This window comes from Montipora foliosa, chromosome 8 (assembly GCF_036669935.1).
Source record: "Montipora foliosa isolate CH-2021 chromosome 8, ASM3666993v2, whole genome shotgun sequence".
Classification (NCBI taxonomy): domain Eukaryota; kingdom Metazoa; phylum Cnidaria; class Anthozoa; order Scleractinia; family Acroporidae; genus Montipora; species Montipora foliosa.
In genome coordinates, this window is record NC_090876.1 from 29,709,544 (window position 1) to 29,723,021 (window position 13,478).

General features: G+C 33.4%; 1 pseudogene; it reads left to right on the forward strand.

The window, feature by feature from the left end:
- Window positions 1-219: 219 nt before the first annotated feature.
- Window positions 220-2,332, forward strand: LOC137968561 (uncharacterized; annotated as a pseudogene).
- The last annotated feature ends 11,146 nt before the right edge of the window (window positions 2,333-13,478 follow it).

The window sequence follows — 13,478 nt, forward strand, 5'->3', positions numbered from 1 at the left end:
TTGGCTAGGAAGGCTTTTATCCACATAATATTCTTTCCATGAACACCACATCTCATCAGCTTTGCGATAAGGTGACAGTGACAGACCTTGTCGAATGCCTTGGAAAAATCAATTACTAAGATATCAGTTTGTCTCTAAATCCATGCTTTAGTGAGTAGAGAATATGGTGTTCCTTAGCATGGTGCGCTCGTTATTATGTGCTCCATCAGCTAACAAGCTATGCAGGTAAGTGAGATCGGCTGGTAGTTGCTTGGATAACAATTTGGACCTTTCTTGTGTACTAGGATACATTAGCAGATTTCCAATCGTGAGGTACCTCTCTAAAGATAACGTACAGCATACCATGCACGAAAAAAATGGATTTACACCAAATTTTCACAGCGCAAATGTGATGCAAACATATGTTTACTCTAGAGAAAACCTGTAGCAAACATGGTAAATGCCACACAAGTAGTATAGTGGTTGGGGGTACTAGCGCATTTTGAATTTTGCGCTTGCTTGCATATGCACTATTTGATTTTATTTTTACAAATATTTATTACTCTATTTTGCGTTGGATTCAAAATTCACTAAAAATGAATCTATATGTTTTTCAAAATCTTTTGTATATGTCTTTTAAGGTGGGCCCACACGAGGGGACATGTTGCAGGAACATGTTGCTGCAACATGTAGCGGGGACAAAATCGTGTTAAGTGCACACTGAGGGGACATGTTGTAGGGATGCGTAGCAGGGACATGTAGGAGGGACCAAATCGCAGAGTTTACACACTTGTGAAAAAGTTGCCGGGATACGTTTCAGGGACATGTTGCAGCGACACATCCTCTCGTGTGTGCTGACACTTTTTCACTCGTGCGACATGGAATCTGTGCAAAATTTGTCCCCGCAACATGTCGCACGGAGTTCAACTTGTTGAATTTCATGGGACATGTCGCAGCGACAGAACTTTGCGTGAGACGACATGATCATCGTGTGCAAGGATATGCAACATGTTCCTGCAGCAAAAACTGATAATTGAGCCAATCAGACACAAGATCCAGCTTGCTTTGCGGTGGTGCATTTGGAAAAAAAGATGGCGTCCGTTCACAGAGGAATGACTTGGATAGAAACCGAAAACTAGTTGTTGTTTTGATGATGCTGCTCGATGATGAAGCTCCTATGATGCTGGAACGACAAGTCTGGTGCCGGCAATGGCTACTGCGACGTACCGAACGGGAAGCTTATCATACGATTTTTAAACAGTTGGCAGTTGTTGGAAGACACGCCTGGTTTTGCTGAATACATGAGGATGCCGCACGCTAAATTCGTCGCTTTGGTAGAAGCAGTTGCATTGTTCATAAAGAAACAGGAAACATGTATGAGAGAATCTATACAACCAAGCGAAAGTAGCCCTTGCAACCAGATACCTTGAAACCGGTGAAACATTCCAGTCACTATCCTTTCAGTTTCGAATCGGTACGATTACAATATCTTGTATTGTGGTGGAGGTTTGCGTTGCTATTTATCGTGTCTTCGGAAAAGAGTATTTGAAAACACCAAATACAAGTGATAAATGGAATGAAATTGCGCAGTTATTTTACTCCAAGTCGAATATTCCAAACATTATTGGAGCAATTGACGGGAAAAGGATCCTTGTCCAAAAGCCAGCCTGCGCGGGATCTCATTTTCATGACTATAAAGGAAACGAGAGCATAATAGCATTTGTTATGGCTGGACCAGAGTATGAGTGTCTATTTGTCGATGTAGGGACAAACGGACGAAACCCAGACGGCCATGCATGGCATTGTTGCTCTCTAAAGAAAGCCCTGGAGAGCTGTGACAACCCTTTGAATATTCCTCCCCTTCGCCCACTGCGGGGGCTGCAAAGCCTTCCCTTTGTCCAAAAACATGCTTAAGCCCTACCCAAGAAGAAATCTGATGGTCGAGGAAAGGATAGCCAACTACCGCATTTCGAGAGGGCGAAGAATATCTGAGAACATTCTCAGTATTCTGGGAAATAGATGACGTTGTTTTCGGGCTCCCTTTTTGCTGCAACCCGAAAAGGTGCAGCAAATCACTATGGCTATACTTAGGCTTCATAAGTGGCTACGAAACGATGGAGCAAGTTGCCGCATCTACTGTCCTCCGACACTGATCGACAGAGAAGATCCAAATACACGGGAGCTTATTCCCGGGTCTTGGAGAGATGATCTTCCTCCCGAGTCACTGCTGCCATTGCAGCCAGCTTTGGTTCACAACTACACCAGTGAAGCTAAAGAAATGCGTCAGGAGTTCACACCGTGGTTTAGTGACGAGGGAGATGTTGAATGGCAGCGAAGAATGTGTGGACCGTAAACTGAATTTCAATACACTTGCAAGCAAGTGATATAGTCACTGAAGTTACAGCTTGTGGCTAAAATGTGGTACTCCTTGAACTGTCAGCTTGATGACCTAACATAGAGCTTCACTTTCTTTACCAAAAGTAGAGAAAACTGGCATTCATTGGCCGCAAGCGTTAAGACGCTAAATTAAAAAATTGGCTCTTTAGCTTAAAGTACCGTTTAAACACAATTTCTACCGTAACCGTAGACAAAACAGAACTGTTCACAGCAAAACGGATGCAGTGTTTAGTCACAAGAAGCATGACATTGATCATGCTTAAAATAACACGCTACAAATAAGACGTTCCTTCCATCAGTTTTAATGACTATGTTTTGACACAAAGTCCATGCACAGTTTGTCAAAATGAGTTCAATGTTAATAGTGTTGTATTTTCAGAAGGAATGTTTGCATAGTTAAGTCCTTGTAAGTTTTTTGAAAGGGGAGGGAGAAGGGTTCATGTAGTTGACGAAACGTTGCATTTTCAGGACTGTGAGGTTAAAATTCGTCAAGGGTTTCCCCGTCTGTTTCTAGGAAAATTAAATGGTGGATCAAAAAACCAGACATTTATTAAAGCAATGACAAAAGTTTAAAAGACCAACAAATCCTCAGTTTCACTTCTGAAATCTGGGACAACCCATTTAAAAACAGACCAGCAGTGCCTAAGTTACAATGTGAAAAAGTTGTTATACTTTAAAATGGAATAAACGGCAAATTGAATCCAACCTAGGTTGGTTTTTAACATCCTCGTCTCTTATTCATGATCAGAAACAAATTACAAATCACTACAAGTATGTCAAGGTGATGATGTTCACAATCAGGCAATGCTCAGTGATACATGAAAAACGTCTTAAAATTTGTGTTATCTGGCAGCTCAACTGAATCAAAAACAAGTGCCTCAAGAAAGGATTTAATGAACTTCAATTCTCTCTTTGTTTCAACAAGCCTTAACAAAGGAAGAGAATGGGAATAAACACTGTGCTAGGCTTATACATTTACTGGCATGTTCACCCAAGGTCATAATAACTTCTTCCTTCATTATTTTGAAATGCCAGAGGAGAGTATGAGCGAAACTGATCTGTAGCATTCAAAGGCTGACATAGTAACTGTTGAGTGGGTGATAACTACTGCCAGAACTTGCACTGGCTGGTCTCCCATAGTTTTCAACATAACCAATAGTTGTATGTTGAGGAAAACTACCCTGCTTGCTCCATGCCATCTTTCTCCTCCATGTCATAAACCACATCAGAAATTAATTTCTTGGCTCGGCGAAATTGACCAGGAGTTAATTTGGCCAACGACAAGGCAACATAATTACCAAAGGCCACTGACACACTTTTTTCAACTAGTGGTGTTTACGAGGCAGATGGAGGTGGAGTGTTGATTTCATCTACAACTCGAGCCAATAGCTTCAGCTTTTTGTCCTCCCTTTCGTCTCTTAGAGCCACTCTTGATCTTTTCCTAGATTTTGCCTCTGGTTGGTCCATTATTGAATCCACAGTGGCATCTGTGTCATCACAAATTGAATCGAGGAAGTGTAGTTGAGGAAAGAATTCCTAGGTACTAATGTAAATGTCCTTGCTGCCTGAGCCTGATGGTTTATGTTTGGCTTTGGAGTTTTCTTGTTTGTAAATCTTGACCAAACTCTTCCGTTTTCGAACAATTTCTTCACAAGCGAACTTCTCATTAAGTTCTTTATGCAACAAGTCCAACAAAAGGTCCTTGTTGGCATTGGTGTGGTACTCTGCTGCATTGTGATCCCACAAGGAGGGCTTTCCTTGATAGTATGAAATGAGTGTTTCTGAAAAAGAAATACGTGCATGTTTCTTTATCAATATTTAGTTTTATCAAAATAAAATTTAGCAGATCTTCACTCTGAAAAAGAGTACAGGGTTTACCTATTTCTTCACTTGACCACTCGCCCTGATCTTCACTTGCCTCTGACAATTCCAGTGACGACCGAGGGAATTCCAGGTCTCCCCAAAACGTCCACTTTACGTCATACTCTGGATCTCCGCTTTTTCATGTATCTCACTACGGAGCTTCGCAAGCAATGCCACCTTGATTTAATCTCTTTTAGGCCTCTTGGTGGCTGTGTGTTTCCGAATCGGGCTATCAATGGTACCATTGCTTTCTTTGTTTCTGCCTTGTTGCCGTTGTCTTTCAGGCGCTTATCCCATATTTCCTTGAAATGCGAAATAAGCATACGAGTCTGGCTTGCATTCCACGAGTTCTGGCTGGTATCATCAGCAGGATCACCCAACTGGTGTTCTTCAATTAGTCCATCACCGAGGGCCGCCATCTTCTTTCCACATATGTGACCAATGCATTGTGGCCTTTGTTTCTTAAACTCTCGCCTTTACCGCGGTTGTTTCACACGAGGGGGCATGTCCCTGCAACATTTACCAGAGACATGTTCCAGCTACATTTTCGTGTGTGTGTGCAAGTCTTAATCCTTTCCCTCACTCATGTCCCTGCTACACGTCCCAGTTACATGACCGCTAATATGTACAGTTTATAATATGTCGCTGCTACATGTTGCCGCAACATGTTCCTGAACCTGTCCCCTCGTGTGGGCCCACCTTAAAAAATATTACCAAGGACCAAACTACATGATTAAATATTCACATAATCAATCAAATGGAACATGAAAGAATCACATAGCATAACATTCGTAGAAATAAAGAAAGTGATTTTCCCGTGATTTTAACAAATCAAAAACGTACACATAAATTTATTTTCTGATATTTTTCTGATCCCTTACAGATCTGATAAATTTTCTGATGCATGAAGTTTGTTTAAATATTTGCATAATCAAAATAGCGTGACATTCGATAAGCTGTAGCAGTAAACTTTAGCAGTAAGGTTTAGCAGTAAACTTTAGCAGTAAACTTCAGCAGTAAACTTTAGCAGTAAACTTTAGCGGTAAACTTTATAAGTAAACTTTAGCAGTAAACGTTAGCAGTAAACTCTAGCAGTAAACTCTAGCAGTAAACTCTAGCAGTAAACTTTAGCGGTAAACTTTAGAAGTAAACTTTAGCAGTAAACTTTGTCATTTAGATTGTTTTGGTGTGTTGATTTTGTAGTCACCGTAAGCATAATTTTGATGCCATTAGCGCTTATCATCGAAGCAGGACATCATCAGCTCATATGTTCCAAGTTGATGTAAGTTGCTTCTGATCGTTTTCACTGTATGACACATTTGTTTGTTATAAAATAGCGTTTTTTTGTAGTCTTCATGTTTAATATTCTTCTTAATAATATTCTTCTTGATTCCCTTAGCTGTTTTTCCGCCCTTGTTATTGTCTTTGATGTATGAATACATTTTAGATCGCAAACCGATGAATTCTGTGATTGGAATGCCTGAAGCTTCATCTTTGAATTTACCAATCACCTTTTTATTAATTTTATCATAGAATGGACTATTTTCTGAATAATCACTGTTGTCAAATTTATTTCTATCATTCTAAAAGTCTTGATACACATCACTAGTTTCAATTTCATGAGTTAGTGAGTCTGTATCAGTGAATAAAAGCTTACCTTTATTTCCATATTTATTTTTGATGTAATTGTAATGAAAATCATACATTAACGTCTTACTAAGATCTAAAATACACATGCCAAAATATGCCGGTCTATTAAGGGTTAGCGTTTCTGTAATCTTATGCACAGCTACAAGATTTTGGTTGAATATTTTACTGCTTACGTAAGTAGGTTTTGATCTTAATTTAATCAGTTTTTCCTCATCCGTGACTAGTCTCACATCAACTCTTTTTCGTAAATTTTCCATTGTTTTGCCAAAAACGCTGTTATTCATAAGTTAAAAAAATCTTTTTCAAAAGCATTTTTGGCATTGGTTCTATTATGTGTATTAAAGTCAATATACGGCCTCATCCATGGTGACTGATTAAACTCAAGTACTCTGTGAACTTTAGTGACTTTTAATCGTAAGTCAATATACAATTGCAGTGCCCTGTAATGAAGAACATACTTTTCTTTGTCTTTTAGGGTTGGAATCAGTTTGTGAACAAGACCAGTTGATATATTAGATTGATCAGCAATATTTTTACAATAAGGAGACAACATATCTTTATTAACTTTGATCTTTTCAGCAGCACATGGATAATCATCATGTAAATTATGCAATTCTTTCGGATACTTAAGATCAACTTCTAATATTAATCCTTCAGTGCTGTTTTTCCTGTACCTAGCTAGGTCAAGCTGATCAATTTGTTTTCCTGATAATCATTTAAATCCTCCTGTTGATAAAAATTGACTCATAGCCCATCCATATAAATTATTAGCGTCTAAATACATAATATACTTTGAAGGAGTATTTTCAACGTATGTTTTCATGTACTGATTCCGCCACGCATCCCTTTTTCAATGAACTGGAACATATCAATGTCAGTCATTAGCTCCAATTTGATATCAGTGATCTTTAACATTGCGTCCCAAGATAATCCAGGCGATGTATAATAATGACATGGATCTAGCTTGTAATACTGTAAGCATGTTTTACGGAAATTTTCGAATACATCAGCTGATAGAAGTATGTCACATTTTAGATACAAATCATGATATTCACCCATAGATTTTAAGTTAAAAGTATTCCACACATTTTTAGCATGTTTATATTGCTCATCGGTGATTGATTCATCAGTTAGTATGCTATAAAATTCTTCTTTTGTTGGCAGATGAGGTTCATTGAATTTGTCAAATGAATCCATGAAATCATGGTAAATGCCTTTTTTAGACATCAAATTAAGTTTATCATCTTGAAACTCTTGTGAGGTATATTTTAATGCTTTATCAGGTAAATTATTTACTAATTTGTCGAGACTTGTACTCATAAATTGAAAACTGTCAATGAATGTTAAATGATTTCCAAGCATGAAAGCCATATACTTTTCCATATTATTTGGGATAGCATTAACATTCATTTGACATTCTTCTCCATTTTTAGTTTTGTATATGTGTTTTTTTGCTATTTCACCAATATTTTGCATAATCAAATGACTGTCATAGCCTCTAAGATTATGAAATATAACTTGTATTTTATCAGTCAATTTAAAATTCAGGTTACAATCTTGATGAGCAGAGCCTCTGTAAAAACCAGTGACATGACAATGATCTCTTACTTTAATATCTTTATCACTATATTTTTTGTTACAAATATGGCATTCATCAGCTTTTAGAAATTTTTATTCATCTTTTTTTGTCATTTTTAATGGCATGAAGAATTTTTTCTTGATAATATTCTTATAATATTTGACTTCATCAAGCATTTTTTCCATAAAATTGTATGCTGCATTTGTGCCTCTGTATATTTGAACTGGTTTGCTGTATTTATCATCATAACAACAAACCACTTTATAACCATAACTACAGTCTGTGTGTTTTTGATAAGCATCAGTGTATGATTCATCATTGTTTGGTTTACAACCATGTACTTTTTCACTTAAAGCTTCAAAATCAGCATGTATTACAAATGGCACTGGTAATTGTTTATAAAAATTAGTGAATTTTACTTTTGAACCTATTTCAGGCATTTTGGTAGCTTGTTCGCCATCTATTTGAATACATATTTCTTTGTGATTAGTTTAAACTTGTTCAGAGCTGAAGCATTGTAGACAATACATACAAAAAGGCTGTCGTTCTTTGTGCTTTGTTTGATTAAACATAAATTTATTAAAGGCTTTAATCAGTACATAATGTGTTTTTGTTTCTTCAGTTATTAATAATAAATTCATCTCCATTATTTTCTTTTGAAATATATATTGGAAAAGGTTGTTTGTTTTCATAACAAAATACATTAATGTTAATACTGTTTTGTTTTTCAATTTTGTTTATTTGGTTAATAGTTACCGGAAATTCAATGCCTTGATAATCTAAATTTTGAATAAATGCTTTATCTGATTTTTTAATTCGTTGTGGATCTTTGTTTTGTGGATTAAGATGGCGAATATGGCCCCATCTGAAGCATTCATTATCGTTGTTTTTTAAGTTTATCAATCCTTTTGAACTATTAAATATTCATTGATAGCTTAATATAAGAATTTCCTTTCATAGGTTATCTTAACAATATTAAGATAATGATTATCATCTGATAAAACAACCCAACCAGATCCTTCTGAAATCCATTGAGCTACCTTGTTTAATATTTGCTGTTTTGATAAATTTAAAGCTAGTTCACTTTGAGTTTTGCTTATTACTGTTTGTGCTATGCTGTTAAAATAAGCTGACTTTATTGTTTTTTCTTCACGACCTCTTTGTTTTTCAAATGTGATCTTCAATGTTTCAATTAATTTTAGTCCTTTCATTTTATTTAAAACTTTTTCAATATGAATTTCAATTGCTTTTCTTTTGTTTTGTAATTGAATTAAAGGGTCTTTGTTGTTTTTAATCCTTATTTCATATGATGTTGTAAAGCCTTTTAAAGCAGTGTTTGTTTCTTTTATTATAGTTCTTTGTTCTGGTATAGGATTAATATCGAAAGTTTTAGTTCTTTTAGCTGGAATAGGTGTTTCTTTTTCTTCAATAATAGTTGGTAATTTATCTCTAAATTTAAACGGAGGTCGAATTATATTATCTTCATATTCTTGAACCATTTGTTTAACAGTGCAACGTGGTGTTGGTATAGGTTTTCGTTTTATAGCTTTTTTATTTTGTTGTAAAATCAAATTTATTAGTTCTGATTTTGAAAGTTTTTCTAATTTCCTTTGTTCATCTATATATTAGTATTATATAAAATTCTTATTCTTAAGTATTTTATCAACATTGAAAAATTCAAATAAATTAAAACAATGAAAATATTTCTATATGTTTTTTGAAAAATCATTCAATATTATTTAAATTATTTTTATGCATTTTTGTCTGGCAATGATTCCATTTATTTTTTAATAAATATTTTTTATCACTTATTAGGCAAATCCATTCCTTTGTGCTTAAATATTTTTTTATTGACAAATATTGACCTACAATAAAGAATATTGTATTTTATTGTATTGTAAGAAAATTTTTTTTATTATTATTTACGCTTAAATCGTACTCTTCTCTTTTTTTTCCCTTTCTTTTCGTCTTTTCAAAGCATTAACATAACTAAAACAGCAATCATTTAAAACCTGAATGATTCCTTTTAAACTTTTCATATATATAATATATTTAGATTTTATTAACTTTCTGTATCTGATGAAAAATATTCTGTTTCTGTTTCATAAGTATTATCTGAATTAACTGTAGCAAAGGAATCAAAGACTTTACCTTGTTCTATAAGGTTTTAATCAACAAAACCTCGAGCCACACGATCAAATTAACAAACATGCCGGGCTAACATAGCAAAACCGCTGTATCAAATGGTGACGGCGGCTCAACGTTCAGAGTAGTAACACTGCAAACAGACAAGGGTGGTTTTGGCCCATCATACTTGAATGAATGAATTCTGTGATTGGAATGCCTGAAGCTTCATCTTTGAATTTACCAATCACCTTTTTATTAATTTTATCATAGAATGGACTATTTTCTGAATAATCACTGTTGTCAAATTTATTTCTATCATTCTAAAAGTCTTGATACACATCACTAGTTTCAATTTCATGAGTTAGTGAGTCTGTATCAGTGAATAAAAGCTTACCTTTATTTCCATATTTATTTTTGATGTAATTGTAATGAAAATCATACATTAACGTCTTACTAAGATCTAAAATACACATGCCAAAATATGCCGGTCTATTAAGGGTTAGCGTTTCTGTAATCTTATGCACAGCTACAAGATTTTGGTTGAATATTTTACTGCTTACGTAAGTAGGTTTTGATCTTAATTTAATCAGTTTTTCCTCATCCGTGACTAGTCTCACATCAACTCTTTTTCGTAAATTTTCCATTGTTTTGCCAAAAACGCTGTTATTCATAAGTTAAAAAAATCTTTTTCAAAAGCATTTTTGGCATTGGTTCTATTATGTGTATTAAAGTCAATATACGGCCTCATCCATGGTGACTGATTAAACTCAAGTACTCTGTGAACTTTAGTGACTTTTAATCGTAAGTCAATATACAATTGCAGTGCCCTGTAATGAAGAACATACTTTTCTTTGTCTTTTAGGGTTGGAATCAGTTTGTGAACAAGACCAGTTGATATATTAGATTGATCAGCAATATTTTTACAATAAGGAGACAACATATCTTTATTAACTTTGATCTTTTCAGCAGCACATGGATAATCATCATGTAAATTATGCAATTCTTTCGGATACTTAAGATCAACTTCTAATATTAATCCTTCAGTGCTGTTTTTCCTGTACCTAGCTAGGTCAAGCTGATCAATTTGTTTTCCTGATAATCATTTAAATCCTCCTGTTGATAAAAATTGACTCATAGCCCATCCATATAAATTATTAGCGTCTAAATACATAATATACTTTGAAGGAGTATTTTCAACGTATGTTTTCATGTACTGATTCCGCCACGCATCCCTTTTTCAATGAACTGGAACATATCAATGTCAGTCATTAGCTCCAATTTGATATCAGTGATCTTTAACATTGCGTCCCAAGATAATCCAGGCGATGTATAATAATGACATGGATCTAGCTTGTAATACTGTAAGCATGTTTTACGGAAATTTTCGAATACATCAGCTGATAGAAGTATGTCACATTTTAGATACAAATCATGATATTCACCCATAGATTTTAAGTTAAAAGTATTCCACACATTTTTAGCATGTTTATATTGCTCATCGGTGATTGATTCATCAGTTAGTATGCTATAAAATTCTTCTTTTGTTGGCAGATGAGGTTCATTGAATTTGTCAAATGAATCCATGAAATCATGGTAAATGCCTTTTTTAGACATCAAATTAAGTTTATCATCTTGAAACTCTTGTGAGGTATATTTTAATGCTTTATCAGGTAAATTATTTACTAATTTGTCGAGACTTGTACTCATAAATTGAAAACTGTCAATGAATGTTAAATGATTTCCAAGCATGAAAGCCATATACTTTTCCATATTATTTGGGATAGCATTAACATTCATTTGACATTCTTCTCCATTTTTAGTTTTGTATATGTGTTTTTTTGCTATTTCACCAATATTTTGCATAATCAAATGACTGTCATAGCCTCTAAGATTATGAAATATAACTTGTATTTTATCAGTCAATTTAAAATTCAGGTTACAATCTTGATGAGCAGAGCCTCTGTAAAAACCAGTGACATGACAATGATCTCTTACTTTAATATCTTTATCACTATATTTTTTGTTACAAATATGGCATTCATCAGCTTTTAGAAATTTTTATTCATCTTTTTTTGTCATTTTTAATGGCATGAAGAATTTTTTCTTGATAATATTCTTATAATATTTGACTTCATCAAGCATTTTTTCCATAAAATTGTATGCTGCATTTGTGCCTCTGTATATTTGAACTGGTTTGCTGTATTTATCATCATAACAACAAACCACTTTATAACCATAACTACAGTCTGTGTGTTTTTGATAAGCATCAGTGTATGATTCATCATTGTTTGGTTTACAACCATGTACTTTTTCACTTAAAGCTTCAAAATCAGCATGTATTACAAATGGCACTGGTAATTGTTCATAAAAATTAGTGAATTTTACTTTTGAACCTATTTCAGGCATTTTGGTAGCTTGTTCGCCATCTATTTGAATACATATTTCTTTGTGATTAGTTTAAACTTGTTCAGAGCTGAAGCATTGTAGACAATACATACAAAAAGGCTGTCGTTCTTTGTGCTTTGTTTGATTAAACATAAATTTATTAAAGGCTTTAATCAGTACATAATGTGTTTTTGTTTCTTCAGTTATTAATAATAAATTCATCTCCATTATTTTCTTTTGAAATATATATTGGAAAAGGTTGTTTGTTTTCATAACAAAATACATTAATGTTAATACTGTTTTGTTTTTCAATTTTGTTTATTTGGTTAATAGTTACCGGAAATTCAATGCCTTGATAATCTAAATTTTGAATAAATGCTTTATCTGATTTTTTAATTCGTTGTGGATCTTTGTTTTGTGGATTAAGATGGCGAATATGGCCCCATCTGAAGCATTCATTATCGTTGTTTTTTAAGTTTATCAATCCTTTTGAACTATTAAATATTCATTGATAGCTTAATATAAGAATTTCCTTTCATAGGTTATCTTAACAATATTAAGATAATGATTATCATCTGATAAAACAACCCAACCAGATCCTTCTGAAATCCATTGAGCTACCTTGTTTAATATTTGCTGTTTTGATAAATTTAAAGCTAGTTCACTTTGAGTTTTGCTTATTACTGTTTGTGCTATGCTGTTAAAATAAGCTGACTTTATTGTTTTTTCTTCACGACCTCTTTGTTTTTCAAATGTGATCTTCAATGTTTCAATTAATTTTAGTCCTTTCATTTTATTTAAAACTTTTTCAATATGAATTTCAATTGCTTTTCTTTTGTTTTGTAATTGAATTAAAGGGTCTTTGTTGTTTTTAATCCTTATTTCATATGATGTTGTAAAGCCTTTTAAAGCAGTGTTTGTTTCTTTTATTATAGTTCTTTGTTCTGGTATAGGATTAATATCGAAAGTTTTAGTTCTTTTAGCTGGAATAGGTGTTTCTTTTTCTTCAATAATAGTTGGTAATTTATCTCTAAATTTAAACGGAGGTCGAATTATATTATCTTCATATTCTTGAACCATTTGTTTAACAGTGCAACGTGGTGTTGGTATAGGTTTTCGTTTTATAGCTTTTTTATTTTGTTGTAAAATCAAATTTATTAGTTCTGATTTTGAAAGTTTTTCTAATTTCCTTTGTTCATCTATATATTAGTATTATATAAAATTCTTATTCTTAAGTATTTTATCAACATTGAAAAATTCAAATAAATTAAAAACAATGAAAATATTTCTATATGTTTTTTGAAAAATCATTCAATATTATTTAAATTATTTTTATGCATTTTTGTCTGGCAATGATTCCATTTATTTTTTAATAAATATTTTTTATCACTTATTAGGCAAATCCATTCCTTTGTGCTTAAATATTTTTTTATTGACAAATATTGACCTACAATAAAGAATATTGTATTTTATTGTATTGTAAGAAAATTTTTTTTAT